The following is a 15219-nucleotide window of genomic DNA, read 5'->3' as shown; positions in this document are numbered from 1 at the left end:
TGCGGCTTCTGCGGAAGCAGGCTCTGCTACGGCATCTGGAAGAAAATGCGGCTTCTGCGGAGGAGGGCTCTGCTGCGGCATCTGGAAGAGAATATGGCTTCTGCGGAAGCGGGCTCTGCTGCGGCATCTGGAAAGAGAATGTGGCTTCTATAGAAGCGGGCACTGCTGCAACATCTGAAAGAAAATGCGGCTTCTGCGGAAGCGTGCTCTGCTGCGGCATCTGGAAGAAAATGCGGCTTCTGCGAAAGCAGGTTCTGCTGCAGCATCTGGAACAGAAAGTGGCTTCTGCGAAAGCGGCCCTGCTGCAACATCTGGAAGAAAATGCAGCTTCTGCGGAAGCGGGCTCTGCTTCGGCATCTGGAAGAGAATATGGCTTCTGCAGAAGCGGGCTCTGCTGCGGCATCTGGAAAGAGAATGTGGCTTCTATAGAAGCGGGCACTGCTGCAACATCTGAAAGAAAATGCGGCTTCTGCGGAAGCGTGCTCTGCTGCGGCATCTGGAAGAAAATGCGGCTTCTGCGGAGGAGGGCTCTGCTGCGGCATCTGGAAGAGAATATGGCTTCTGCGGAAGCGGGCTCTGCTGCGGCATCTGGAAAGAGAATGTGGCTTCTATAGAAGCTGGCACTGCTGCAACATCTGAAAGAAAATGCGGCTTCTGCGGAAGCGTGCTCTGCTGCGGCATCTGGAAGAAAATGCGGCTTCTGCGGAGGCGGGCTCTGCTGCGGCATCTAAAAGTGATAAAATGGTAAAAGGCATGCGTTTTTCTCTTAACCACGCAAAAGGAAAACATATTGAAACAGCTAGCCAGCCAAGCGGCACATCGGCTGGTAACGTAGACACTTTGAGGGAGGTGCCTAGCAGTATGCACTTCATATATGAATTAAGTTGCAGGTTGCATTTGTTCAGTAATTGTTCATGTTATGGTTATTTAACAACAAATGACCTGCTTTTAGCGATTTTTACCTGAAAATTGTTTGGCAAGACTGGTGGCCTGTGCCGCTAGCGGAGGCAGCCTCGCGCTTGCGTCTAGAAACAGAAGTTAGGCCCGGCTGCATGCGGCGCTGCGGCCTGAAGAGCTGCGGTGAAGGCTGAGCCGAAGCGGGAAGCGAGTGAGGCTTTGCTGCGGTAAGAACTGGGCGCGGCCCAGGCTTGTTGAAGGCCTGCTTCTGCGACCCGCGGAGAACCGGGTTTTGTGTGGGACAATGGTGGTGTCAAGCGAGACGAGTTCGGGGCTTTGCTCGATCTATTGGCCTTGGCGACTGAAGTGGATTTAGGAGTGAGGTTGGCTGATTTGCAGGGTGATGAATAGATCGTACGAATCCGTTTGTTTATTCTCTGCGAGAACAGAGCGAATTAATCAGCGTTTGCTTCTGGATTAAATACTCACCACTTTCCGATCGGAGAAATTTATTGGCGCAGCCGAATGATACAAGGATGCCAGGGAAGGTGGAAGTTAGGCAGTGGAGGCGAGGTTAAGCCTCTGTGTCGGGGAAATGTTGTGGCTGGTCGAGCAGCGTGGCGGCTGCGATGGAGCCTGGGGCTCGGCGGCGATGACCGGTGGAGGAGGAGTGATCCTGGGGCCGGCAGATTTGCTGCAGAGGATCCGAAAATCTCGAGTATAGATCACGTTGTTTGGATGGGGAAAAATTGGGTCTGTGATATAATAGCAAAAGAGCAAATCGAACGCTGAAAGACTAGAACTGATGGAGGTAAGACTGCTTGATTATTTATAGGGATTCTCTCTCGAGCTGATTGGATAGATAGTGTGATTGCTGATGATGAATTGGCTGTGTTAATTATCTGCGCGTGCTCCTCCTGAAATTTGTTAATAAAACATCACTTCAAGACTCAGGTTATGAAACAGTGGTGATGCGTCATGCTGCAGTGTTTCTGGGTGCAAAACTCATCCAAATGCATTGCGGCATGATGCATGTCACCATTGTTGAGATTCATACACCGTTTCTTGATGTCTGTGTGTGCCGAAATGTTCAGTAATTCAAAGTAATTTGTGAACAATGTGTTTTAAAAATTACAGATAGAAAAACAAATCATCTGATTGAAACACTGCTGGACTTTATGCTGTTGAAGCACATTATTAAAGTCATTAATATGAAATTAATAGCATGGATTAGACTCTGGATGAGATCAGTTGATCTTTAACAAAAGCAAGTGACCAACACCATCTGATCACTTCGGTGGCCGAGAGAGCTCAATGCGCTGCAACTTCATGCAAATAGAAAAAGCACCAGCAAATCAAGAAAACATCTTCATCAGTTTGACAGCAGGTGCTGCAAATGCTCACAACACAAACAAATAAAGAAACACGCTGCAGATGTTTACAACACAACCAAATAAAGAACTTTATTTGCAGCGTGTTTCTTTATTTGTTTGTGTTGTGAGCATTTGCAGCGCATGTGTTGTCAAATTGATGAAGCAGTTCTTTTCATTTGCAGGTGTTTTTTTTTTTCTATTTGCAGTGCGTTGAGCTCTCTCAGCCATTGTAAATCACATTTTCTTTCACAGTGTTTGCCGTAACAAACATAGCTACAGCAACTAAACAAAAACTAACATTGAAAAGAATCAGTCAAACTGCCCAACTACTGATCAAAATAATGGTGACGTCAAACCAAACTATTATTTTCAATAAACCATCAACATCTAAACCTCTGTTAATCTCAATAAGATCTTTTGTAAATGTATGTCAGAAATAAAGTAAATGGTTTATAAGTGAAGCTGGTAATGCTGGTTTTGGAGTTATTTACGCTGGAGCTTGACATTAAACAAAGGTTGGGGTTTTCACTTTTGTAGGGTTTATACATAAATTATAATTTAATTTAGCTCAAAGGGAATCATTTATGATTTTATAGGGAATTTAAACAGAATCACTGTTTTGTGGCTGATCACTGAGTCGGCAGCGATTCACTGAACGAGCCGTATAACATTAATTCTGCACTGGATATTAAAATCCAAAATATAGTGAAAACAGTATTAATAAGCACAGTAACAAGATCGGCAGATTAAGACATTAACTTGTAAGCACAAAACACAAGATACTTCTCTTTTCAATATAAATAAGACTATTTATATAAAACTAAGACATAAACTAATCTAACACATGAACACACACATTCACACGTTGCAGAAAGAGAGAAAGGAGGAGTTTAGAGAATGAGAAAGTGAAATCCCAAGTTTATAGCAATATGTGCTATCACATAGACCTGAACAACCATCAATCACTTAATTAACCCTCGCATTGAGTTTCTCAATGAGGCTAAAATGTATATTAAATGCACCAGCTCAGTTAGAATCTGGAGTTGTTTTACTTGCGTTGCCTTTGTGTTAAGGGATTCCCTTCTGTCGTCGTCGTTGCAGGAAAGGGGTTTTCCCGAGTTGGTGATTGGCTGGAAGTTCAGTAGTCTTTGAAGTGATGTCTTGGGAAGCCAATGGTTGGGCGTTGGCTGAGGATGGTCTTGGAGTCAGTTGCTGGTTGAAGTTTGAAGCGGGTGCAGTCGGAGCTGGACTTTGCGGCAAACTTAACTTTTGAACACGAGACTCAACGGAAAGAAAAGAAACTACAGTAAAAGAATAAAATGAGTAACGAGACTAGGTGGTTTTTCCTCTCATCGTGGTGTTAGGTAGCAACTGGCCTGTAGGCCAGAGCACGCTCAAAGAGCGCTAAAACAGCGTCAAAACACGGTGGCGAGAAGAAGAGGAGAGAAGGACGAGAAGGGAAGAAGGGAAGAAGGGATGGTGTCCTGAGGTTTTAAACTCGGCTTCTGAACACATCTCATCTGGTGTCTTGACCAATTAGGTAGGCTATTATCTTAGCTAGGGTTGTTCCTTTCATCATAAATCAGTTTGTTATCTGGTCACATGGTCTGAATTTTACACGCTCTTGTAAAGTATAATTTTGGACATGATTTCTATAACCAGAATATGATACATTTGACACAGAATTCATTGAAAGAAACATTTCAAGCTAGAATTGTCAAACTCATACATACCAAACACGAATACCTTAAAGTCATTCAATAGTTATTAAAAAGACATACATAATATGTGCTTAAAACATGATAGTCTAATGTCTGGGTTACATACATAATATTGTGTTATGCCTAGCAATGTCCTTTTAGGATGGTTTTATGTGCATATGAAAAAGAAAGTCTCTGTGTAGTTCTGTGGAGACCAAAAGACATGTTCTTTGGACAGAGGAATTTCAGTCTGGTTCTTTGTCTTCTATGTGTGGGGGAAAAGTCAATCTAAAGAAGCTCGTGATTTCTCTCGTGGAACACATGTGATGGCCATCTCTTTGACCATTAATCTGAATTATTTACCCCAAATTTGACGATCTCCTTCCTGCGTTGGACTTATCAATAAGTGTTCTTTTGTCTTAATGTTGCAAACTGTTCTGTGAAAGAGGCTTGTTGGTAAGGCTTGCTCCAGACTCATGGCGCTTAGGAATCTGATTTATGATGTCCTGTTTTCTTGGGCCTCTCCGAAATTTCGGCTCCTCATGTTTCGAGCTTCTGATCGAATCTTAGTTTTGTATGACTCGTTCTGATCCTACACTTTCAACCAAAATTTGACTTCTGAGCAATATAAGTCCACATATTTATTTTTCTTTTCTATATCACAATGACGTTGTAATGTGTGTTTTTATGTCAGACCAGTAAAAGTGAAACTGTGAATCATATCCAGTTTCTTTCAGTCAATATCCCACATACATGTAATGTGTAAATTTATACTTTTGAAATGGATATAGCATAAAGTTTGTCATCTTGTTTATCAACAATGACACAAGGACATTTCATTCTAAGTTACAGGCTTTTGCAGGAAATCCATTGTGAGGTGCTGTTTGTACGAATTGTTTTGAGAAATACACTACTTTTTTTGCAAATATTAAGGATGATTCGAGAAATGCACCAAAGCGACTGAGAAAAACTCTAACTCTACACACAAGCATAAAATAATTATACACGCCAAACTACACACAGATGTGAAAAATGTAAAACACTACTCTTGTGTGTCTTTTGGTTGGTCAGAGTTCAGTGGAGTACACAGGAGTTTGTCATAGCACTCGCACATCCATGCATATGCACATATACACTGTAAATACAGTATGTATGACTGATGAATTTTACACAGTTATGCAACTGAACAATCAATACTGAACTAACTTGAGCTGTATAATGACACTATTGACTTGTTATAGTTGCTTTACAGCAGAATTTGAATTTGATGCTATTGTGAAGCTGCTGTGAAACAGTCTATATTGTAAAAAGCACTTTAGAAATAAGATAGCGGGACAGGGAAAATGGCTTTCTCTTTAGGTCAGTATGGCCGAGACAACTTGCTGACGTTTATTGTTGTAATTAAGACCCCATCATTTAAATTGTTGACTATTTGATCTTTAAGGCTTAATATTGCAAAATTGAAGACATTTTAAGACTTTAAACTGCACGAATGTTTAGCCAATCATTAGCCTACATATTCGGGTCTTTAGCGACCCAGATATATATCTATCATGGATGGATCTCTAACTGCTGCAATAGCATAAAACTCTCCTGATATTTAAAGAACAATTACAAAAGAATAAATAAAGCATACTTCCTTACCTTTCGAAACTTACAATGGTTCGATTTAAGCATCGCTGCCATCGTCAGAACGCATTTCCCCAGTAGGCTATACATTCAGCATCAGGCTCATATTCACAATCTCAACCATATTCTCAAAACTATAGTTTTCAACATTTTCAAAAACAACATTTTGATCGCTATTCACCACATCCATCATCAAAAGACAGTGACACTTATTATGTGCAGTAATTGCTCTGCAGTAAAGCCATTCAAGCCAGTTAGATTTTTGCAGATGATATTATTTGTTTTATGCCTGAGGTAATTATGAGTGAAAAATCACGTCATCATTATGTTTTAAACAGTGCCACTTTGAGAAAAACACTTATTGATTCTGCAGACATGTAATTTTTGTTTAATGTTTAATCATTCCTGCTGTTACGGAGCAGTCCGGCGACATGACAAAGAACGTTGATCCTGATTGGTCCTCTTGCGTGCATTCGAAGTACTGATTGGCCGATTCACAGATAGAACCTTATAGAACCAAGTTAGAGTTCTACTTAGTAGATAGAACCTTTTTGTTTTCTAAATAAAAAGTCCTACAATGTACACAACTTAAAAAAAACCATCACATAATGTAAATAAGTTGTCACAGAATAAGAATATGTGAATAACTTTTTGACAAAAGTGTCAGATAGAACCTTATAATTCCAAGGCGACGTTATGTTGGTGACATTTGGGTTTTATAATGAATTTTAGTGTCTAAGCAACTGAGAAAACTTTAATAAGAAAAGAGACTTACAAAAAAAAAAAAAAAAAGAACAACAACAACAAAAAAGTATATATGAGCAACAGTGATATTGATGCTTCTCAAATGATTAAAATTCCTATGTGTTTGGTTTTACTAACATTTCTCATTCTGCATGAAGCACTAACAAAATAAAATCTGAAAACCACTGATATGAGCTTCTGGGAGCTGAAAGTAAGAATTTCTTCTTTAAAACAACTGAAAAAAATTAATAAATTTAATATTAAGACGGTGGATTCATTAAGATTAACTGGAATTATAAACATTAAATTTGTTTCAATTCACAGGTACAAATATATCAGTGTCAGACTCAGCAAAATCAGTGTCAGAGGCCTGATAGAATAGAAATAGATAGATTTAAGATCAGAGTTTGGTTTGTTTTGGTTTGTTCTCTTTCAGCTCCGACACACGAACCAGTGAGAGAGCAGCAGCAGTTCACTATATTGTCATGTATATACATAATTATAAACACAGCTTATACCACCATTACAATAAATATTGCTCTATTTCTCTTGTTCATTAAACACACCAGAATACAACTTTTCATAACAGCAAATAAATCCTGTTCAGTTTAATACTGAATGGGTCACAACAACATTTCTGTAGAAAGCTTGCATGTTAGTCAGTGTGACATTCTGTGAAAACTTATTACAAGATTATCAACATTATGAAAAGATCTGACTGATCAACATTATTCTGAAGATCTGACCGCAGATTTCAGGAAGTCTTGAGTCTTTAACAGTCTGTGTCTTTAACCGTCTGTCATCATTCAGTCAGTATGGAGCTCAGTCAACTTCCTCTTGTGTTCTGTGAGTATTATTTTCTCTAAATGTATTTCAGTGGAATTGCTATTATATTATATAAATGATCAAGTGTTTTAGTGTTTCTAGATTTATGTATTTTCTTGCTACTCTCAGAGTTTCAGATCCAGCTCTAGTCCATGATATCTGAGTGAAGGATGAGTTCACTGTAAATAAAATGTGCCGTTAAATAACAGTAATTTACTGGCAGCAGAGTTGCCAGTAATGTACTGCTAATTTACAACCCTCTACCGTTAATTTACAGCTCTTCATTTTTACAGCATGTTACTGTTATACTACCATGGAAATGAACTCTGCTCCAAATGGTTCAAACAGTTTGAGTTTAAAATATTGGTATGGCATTAGTAATGTGAACTTATATCTTTTGAGTCCACTGAGAATAAATATTTCTCAGTATAAAACTGCAAACACCTTAAATAACTAAAAACATGTCTTTACTCAAATTGTTGCAGTTCATCATCAGCTATAATACACATGCATGTGTTGAAGAACTTAAAAAGATTATTGCTGCTTAAACAACTGCACAGTTACTGACTTTAAAAAATAAAGCAGCAGAACATCAGTGTTTGTGGCTCATCATTGACTGAAGCACAGGCTCTACTCTCCAGCACAACGGTGACCCACAAAACTATGTTAAACTAACAGATCTCTCTTGTACAAAAACACATTAATACAGTTCAGTTTAATATTTACTCTCCTTATAAGTTCATGACTTTGCATTACTGTTTTCTGTGGACCTTCACTAATATTTCAGTAAAAATAACTTTTTTCGTTTGGTTAATCTGACTGTTACATTTTACAGTAAATTGCTGTTTTTTAACTTCAGTTAATTTCAGTAGATTAACGGTAATCTACTGGCAGCACGGTTGCCAGTAAGTAACTGTTTTTCTACAGTTTGTTGCTGTAAATTAATTACAGTTTATTGCTGTTAAATTACGTTTCATGCTGGGTTTTTTCTTCTTACATCTTTAACCCTTTAAACCCCACAACAAAATCCTGAGTTTTAAATGAACACATAATGTGTGCACACTACAGAGTGTTAGAGTAACACTGAATCAGTGCTGAAGTTAACGAGATAATTCTGTGATTAATTAAGTGATGATTGTGCATTAATGATGAACAGCTGCTGTTAACAAGCAGAATCACTGAATGAAAGAGAAACACAAGAACTACAACTGACTTCAGCCACAGCCTTGGATGAAATCAACTAAAATAAAGACATTAAACCTCTCAAGATCTGATTAAACAGCTCCTAAATCAGCATTACTTCACAAATTACTAACCAGACTGATGCTATTTCTGTCAGACGTTCACAGAAATGCAAGTTGTTGTTGGGTTTTTTTTTAACTACCATGATGGAGATCATTGTTAGCTTTAGTTGGGCTCTTGAACCTTGACTTTTTAACATTAACTTTTTAACATTAACTTGCCTTTGGCTGTTGTAAACATGTGTTTTAAAGCACATTTGTTAAGGCAAAAAGAACCAAAGCAAAATCTGTAATATTGTTAGTTGTGTTTTGCTAATGACCTAACCATCATTAAGCATTGTTCATTAAGTATTGATTATTTTTTCTCTGCAGTGTCTCTTCTGTTACCAAAGTGATGATGTAATAACGGTCTGCTCATTATTTTGCTCTAGCTTACATAAGACTGTTAAAAACATTACTGACAATTAAAAAAAAAGAAGCTCTAAAGTGCTATGAAACACACACATCAAGAATCAGCGTATGAATCTCAACAGTGGTGACAATCAACCAAAATAAATAAACAGATAAACTCTGAACATCACAAAACATGCTATTAAAACTCAACACAAAAACAAAAGCAATTATAAAAGCAAATAGAAAGAATTAGAGAAAACAAGAGGACAATTTATTCATGCCGCAATGCATGCTGGGAGTCATGGGTGAGTTTTATACTGTGCTGGTACCCAGCATGCATTGCAGCATGAAGCTTTTGACTCACCATTGTTGAGATTCATATGCTGATTCTTGATGTCTGTGTGTGTCTAAACAATGCTGTAATATTGAAGATTTTGTGGGTTAGATGTTTTACAATTGTTCATAGTTTGAACATGAAACTAACAAAAAAATCCACACCACTTCATTAAAGACTGAATGAGACCAGAGAAGGATGTCGCTTCATGAGAAGTACAATCCAAAAACTTTTACTTACAAATTTGTTTGGCTTTTGTTTAATCTATGCTTTTTACAAACACAGTTACAACAAGCAAAAAATAATAAAAATCAAGCATTGAAAAGTCAAGGGTGAAGAGACCAACTAAAGCAAACACTGATTGCCATAATGGTGAGGTCACAAGAAACGTTTTCAATAAAGCATCTAAATGTCTATTAATTCTCAAATAATTTTTTATAGATATATGGCAGAAATAAAGTCAGACTGTAATGCGTGAAGTTGGTGATGCTGTTTGTGGAGTTGTTTAATCATCCTCTGCTGTTTTATTTCAGTTGATTTCATCTAAGGCTGTGGCTGTTTGTCAGTTGTAGTTTCATTTTTCTCTCCAGTGATTCTGCTTGTTCACAGCAGCTGCTCATCATTGGCTGAATTCACTCATTAGTGTTCATTCTCTCTGTCAGGTGGGCTATATTAGTAAACTCATGTAGGGAATAGTGAATGAGGGTGTAGGGTCTGGTTTGAAACACAGCCTCTGAGTGTCGACTCTGGGCGCTGTTACTTCACAGGACTGCAGAAGGCTACTTTCTGGAAAACAACAAATATTACCCAGAATTCATTGTTTTTTACGGGATTTTACTGTTGTAATGAAAAAACAGGATGTTACTGTCACAATATGGCTGTTTTTTTACAGCAAATTTTTACAGTGTACAGTTAGTGCTGTTTGTGAAAGAGAAATGCATTCTGTTGTGTTGTAGATCAGTGTTTGTTCAGTCAGTCAGTTTTGTGATGTGTAATGCTGTTGAATCAGTTCTGTTGGTTTGTTTTGCAGTTATTGTCGCTGTTGTCGTAATATTCACTAGTACACAGTTAGTAAGAGTTTGTCTTTATTCTTCTGCTCGTGATCAGACTGTTTCCTTCAAGTTCCCAAAACAGTTCTCTGCTGTGACCAAATCTATAAAATATGTTTTCATGTTCATCTAGACACATATACAGTCCCCACACAATATCTTAGTTTTTCTCTGTAATGTATGCACTTAATGTTTCAGCGCACTAGAGGGCGCTCAAGATTCCTCCCGTGTGTATGTTTTGTTATCAATGAAGAAAAAGGAGTTTTTCCAGAGTTCTCAGTAAATAAGAAGTGAGTTGACACTGCACCCGTCTCAGCGTATTATTCATGTTATATAACAGATAAGATATAACATATTGGCGACGAGGATTGTTTTTTTTTTTCGAACGCCTGAGTGTGAAGTGAAGGACCGACTGCTGAAAACATTGGATTGCATGACTGTAGTGAATTTGTGGAACAACACCTGACGAAATGGCTGTGTTTATCGGTCATATGGATTCCTTTGATGAGTCAGCCGAACAGTGGGCTACCTACATAGAAAGGTTTGAACAATTTGTTTCTGCAAATGACATTTCGGAAGAGAAACAAGTCGCGGTGTTGTTGAGTGTAATGGGCTCATCTACATACGGACTGCTGCGGAGTTTAGTTGCCCCGGAGAAACCGGGTGCGAAATCATACAATGACATTGTCGCTGTTTTGAAAGAACATTTTTCTCCGAAACCGATCGTGATTGCAGAATGATTTAGGTTTCATGGCCGCAGTCAGCACGAGACGGAGACAGTAGCACAGTATGTCGCAGTCCTGAAAAAGCTGAGTGAACACTGCGAGTTTGGGACACATTTACAAGATGCGTTGCGCGATCGTTTTGTGTGCGGGTTGAAAACGGAGTCCATACAGAAACGGCTACTCACGGAAGCGGCGCTCACGTTCCAAAAGGCAGTGGAGATTGCAGTGTCTATGGAAACGGCCACAAGAGAATCTCAACAGTTAAGTGGTTCTTTGAAAGTGCATGCATTGTCCTTGCAAGAAAAAGGGGGAAACAAGTGCTACCGTTGTGGAAGGACGAACCACAATGAGAGAGATTGCTATTTCAAAGACCAACAGTGCCACAACTGTGCTAAAAAAGGCCACATTTCCAGAGTGTGTAGAATTAAAGGGAAACACACGACGGAAAATGTAAAGGTAAAGTCAAAGTGGAGGAAAAATGTCCAACAGAGAAAGAAAGTGCATCAGATGGATGTGAAAGATTCATCAAGTGATGACACTACGGATACAGAGCTTGCACTTCATGTGATGACTAAGAAAGAGGAATTGTCACACATTTGTCTTAAACCAAAAGTAGAAGGAGAAATTATGGAAATGGAATTAGACACTGGAGCGGCTGTCTCTCTAATTTCAAGAGAACTTTACAACGCACAATTAGCTCATAAACCGCTGTACACAACCGATGTGATCCTGAAAACATATACAGGAGAAGTGGTGTCTCCAGTAGGGGTCATCGAAGTTAAAGTGAAAATGAACAAACAAAAGCGAAATTACCACTTTATGTCGTGGAAGGCGCCCACCTCTATTCGGCAGAGAGTGGCTCAAGAAAATCAGGCTGAACTGGCGTGAAATTAAGAGTGTGAAAAAGGATGCACTTGAGACCGTGCTATCAAAGCACAAAAATGTTTTCAGGAAAGGATTGGGCTTGTTAAAAGGTATCGAAGCCACAGTGTTACTAAAGCCGCAGTCCCAGCCACGATTTTGCCAAGCGCGCAATGTCCCCTATGCTTTGAAGCCAAAAGTTGAGGCTGAGATAAATCGATTATTGGAGCTGGGGGTCATCTCCCCTGTCACATGCAGCGATTGGGCCACACCGATTGTGCCAGTTGTAAAAAGGAATGGGGATGTGAGGATTTGTGGAGATTTTAAGGTAACAGTGAATCCTGCCCTTTGTGTTGAGCACTACCCAATCCCACGAATAGAGGATTTATTCGCATCATTAGCAGGGGGCCAGCGCTTCACTAAATTAGATCTTTCTAATGCATACCTACAAGTTCCTGTGAAGGAAAACTCACGTAAGTGCCTCACAATCACCACATCAAAGGGGCTGTTCTGTTACAATCGGTTGCCTTTTGGGATTGCATCGGCACCAGCAATTTTCCAAAGGGCAATGGATCAGATTTTACAAGGCCTCCCTAACGTACACTGCTACCTAGACGATATATTAGTGACTGGGTCAGATGATGAGCAACATCTTAAAAATGTGGACGCAGTCCTCAGTCGTCTGGATGAATTTGGGTTATGTGTCCAGCGTGAGAAGTGTGAGTTCTTTAAAGATTCGCTGGAGTACTTGGGGCATATCATTGATGCTCAGGGTCTTCATAAATCACCTGAAAAGGTCAGGGCAATCATGGATGCACCTGCACCAAAGGACGCCACACAACGCGTCGTTCATTTCTGGGACTTTTAAATTATTACAGTCGATTTATCCCTAATCTGGCGTCAGTGTTAGCCCCTCTCAATGCTCTGCTGTGCAAGGGAAAACAGTGGCTGTGGTCTAAGGAGTGTGACGATGCTTTCGACAAGGCTAAAAACTTGTTACTGTCACAGAGTGTCTTGACACATTACAATCCACAGTTACCAATCAGACTGGCCTGCGATGCATCACCGTACGGTGTTGGTGCCGTCATCTCACACGTCCTTCCAGAGGGACAGGAAAAACCGATTGCCTTTGCCTCAAGAACACTGAGCAAAGCAGAGCAAAATTATGCTCAAATTGAAAGAGAGGCACTTGGTATTGTTTTTGGAGTACGGAAATTTTACCAATACCTGTACGGGCGGAAGTTTACATTGCTCACAGATCACCGTCCGCTTACGACCATCTTCAGTCCAACAAAAGCCATTCCATCCATGGCTGTGGCTCGGTTGCAGCGCTGGGCTTTGTTGTTGGCAGCCTATGATTACGACATTCAGTACAGAGATGGTGCACACCACTGCAATGCGGATGGGTTATCACGATTACCCCTGCCAACTGCATCCCAAGTTAAGCTGGATACTGTGGAGTTACTTCAAGTAAAACAGCTGGATTCCCTACCAGTGTTGTGTGCAGATGTCTGTAAGGAGACAAGGGCTGACTCCATCCTGTCACAAGTAATGGAGATGGTGGCAACTGGACATTTTCCAACTGTCACAAATGTGAATAACATGCTCACCCCATATGTGAACAGGAAGGATGAGTTGACTACCCAACAAGGTTGCATCATGTGGGGTTGGAGAGTGGTTATCCCTCCTAAGCTGAGATCCAGGGTGCTGGCAGAACTACATACAGGACATCCGGGTGTTGTCAGGATGAAGGCAGTTGCACGTAGTTATGTCTGGTGGCCAGGTATTGATGCTCAAGTCGAGCAGTTGTCAAAGAACTGTCAGTCCTGCCAACAGACACTAAAAGCTCCTGGACCCTCACCCTTGCACCCGTGGAAATGGCCAGAAGCCCCGTGGCAACGCATACATGTGGACTTCGCAGGCCCATTGGAAGGACACATGTATCTGGTAGTAGTGGATGCTCACTCCAAGTGGCCCGAAGTGTGTGTGATGGATTCAACTACATCTACTAAGACCATTCAGGTGCTGAGGACACTGTTTAGTCATTATGGACTCCCAGAAGTTCTGGTTAGTGATAACGGACCTCAGTTCACCTCCGAGGAGTTCCAGACATTTCTCAAGGCCAATGGAGTGACACACACACGTTCTGCACTTTTTCACCCAGCTACGAATGGCTTGGCGGAACGCATGGTTCAGACAGTAAAGAGGGCTTTACGTTGTTCAAAAGGATCAACTTCCATTCAACAAAGGTTGGACACCTTTCTACTGGCGTACCGAAACACCCCGCACGCCACCACAAAGGAGTCACCTGCTATGTTGTTTCTACATCGTAGATTGCGATCTCGCTTTGATCTGTTGAAACCGAATGTTGCCTCTGTGGTTGAAAAAGCTCAAGGTAAACTGTGCCAGCGACGTCAAGTGCACGCTAAAGACAGAACATTTGCAGTGGGTGACAGGGTATTAGTTTGGGATTACCGGAGAGGAAAGAAGTGGATGCCTGGTGTGGTGTCAGCAAAGACAGGCCCAGTACAGCTGGTATAAAGACGGTTCATTTGTTTTTGTCAGTGAACGACAGGAACACAAATTCAGTTCTGTTACTGAGTCTGATGCAGGTAAATACTTCTGTTATGGAGCAGAGAGAGAAGGATCACACATCAGTGATGAAGTTACACTGACAGTATCAGGTGAGTTTGATCATCTCCCAGTCAACACGTGAGATCACACCATTCTCATACAATGATCCTCACAGTGTGAGTAATATATGAGCTCATTGTGAACTAAAAAGATGAGCGGGGTTCTTATTTCTGTCAGACATCTACAAAAGCGCTTATTGAGAATTAACAGAGATTTATATGATGATGTTTTATTGTTTTGTTTGACATTACCATCGTGGTGAGTGGTATTTGCTTTAGTTGGGCTCTTGACCCTTGACTTTACAGAATTATATCTTTTGGGGCTGTTATAACTGTGTTTGTAAAGCATATTTGTTATGGCAAGGAAAACCAAAAAGAGACTGCAACCAGGTGATATTGGTTTGTTACTGACGATAACTGATGAAGACTTCAGTATGCAGTCTTTGTGAGGAGTTATTAATTTAAAGTTTTTAATAATAGCTCTGTGGTTATACAATATAGGACCCAGCAGTGTCATAATCGTTTATGAAGAATATTAAAAGCATGATAAGACAAACATTTTGAACTACTGTGTCATTTAAACACAAAGAGAGATATCAAGAATCAGTGTATCAAACACTGTTATGTGTTTGATACACTGTAAACAATCAAAAGCGTTATGCTGCAATGCATGCTGGGTACCTAGTCTCTGTGCAGTGAGTGCACTTTGACCTTACATTGTGACCATAGTATGAGCACACAGTGAGGGCGCTGTGAGGTTACACTTTTAGCTCACTGTTACCTCACATTGTGATCTCATCACGAGTATCCTGTGA

General features: G+C 40.2%; 1 pseudogene; it reads left to right on the top strand.

Moving 5' to 3' along the window:
* The first annotated feature begins 460 nt into the window (after window positions 1-460).
* Window positions 461-14312, top strand: LOC131531058 (uncharacterized protein K02A2.6-like; annotated as a pseudogene).
* Window positions 14313-15219: the final 907 nt, after the last annotated feature.

This window comes from Onychostoma macrolepis, chromosome 22, assembly GCF_012432095.1.
Source record: "Onychostoma macrolepis isolate SWU-2019 chromosome 22, ASM1243209v1, whole genome shotgun sequence".
Classification (NCBI taxonomy): Eukaryota; Metazoa; Chordata; class Actinopteri; order Cypriniformes; family Cyprinidae; genus Onychostoma; species Onychostoma macrolepis.
The sequence above is the reverse complement of the archived record's forward strand: the minus strand, read 5'-3'. Positions and strand labels throughout refer to the sequence as shown.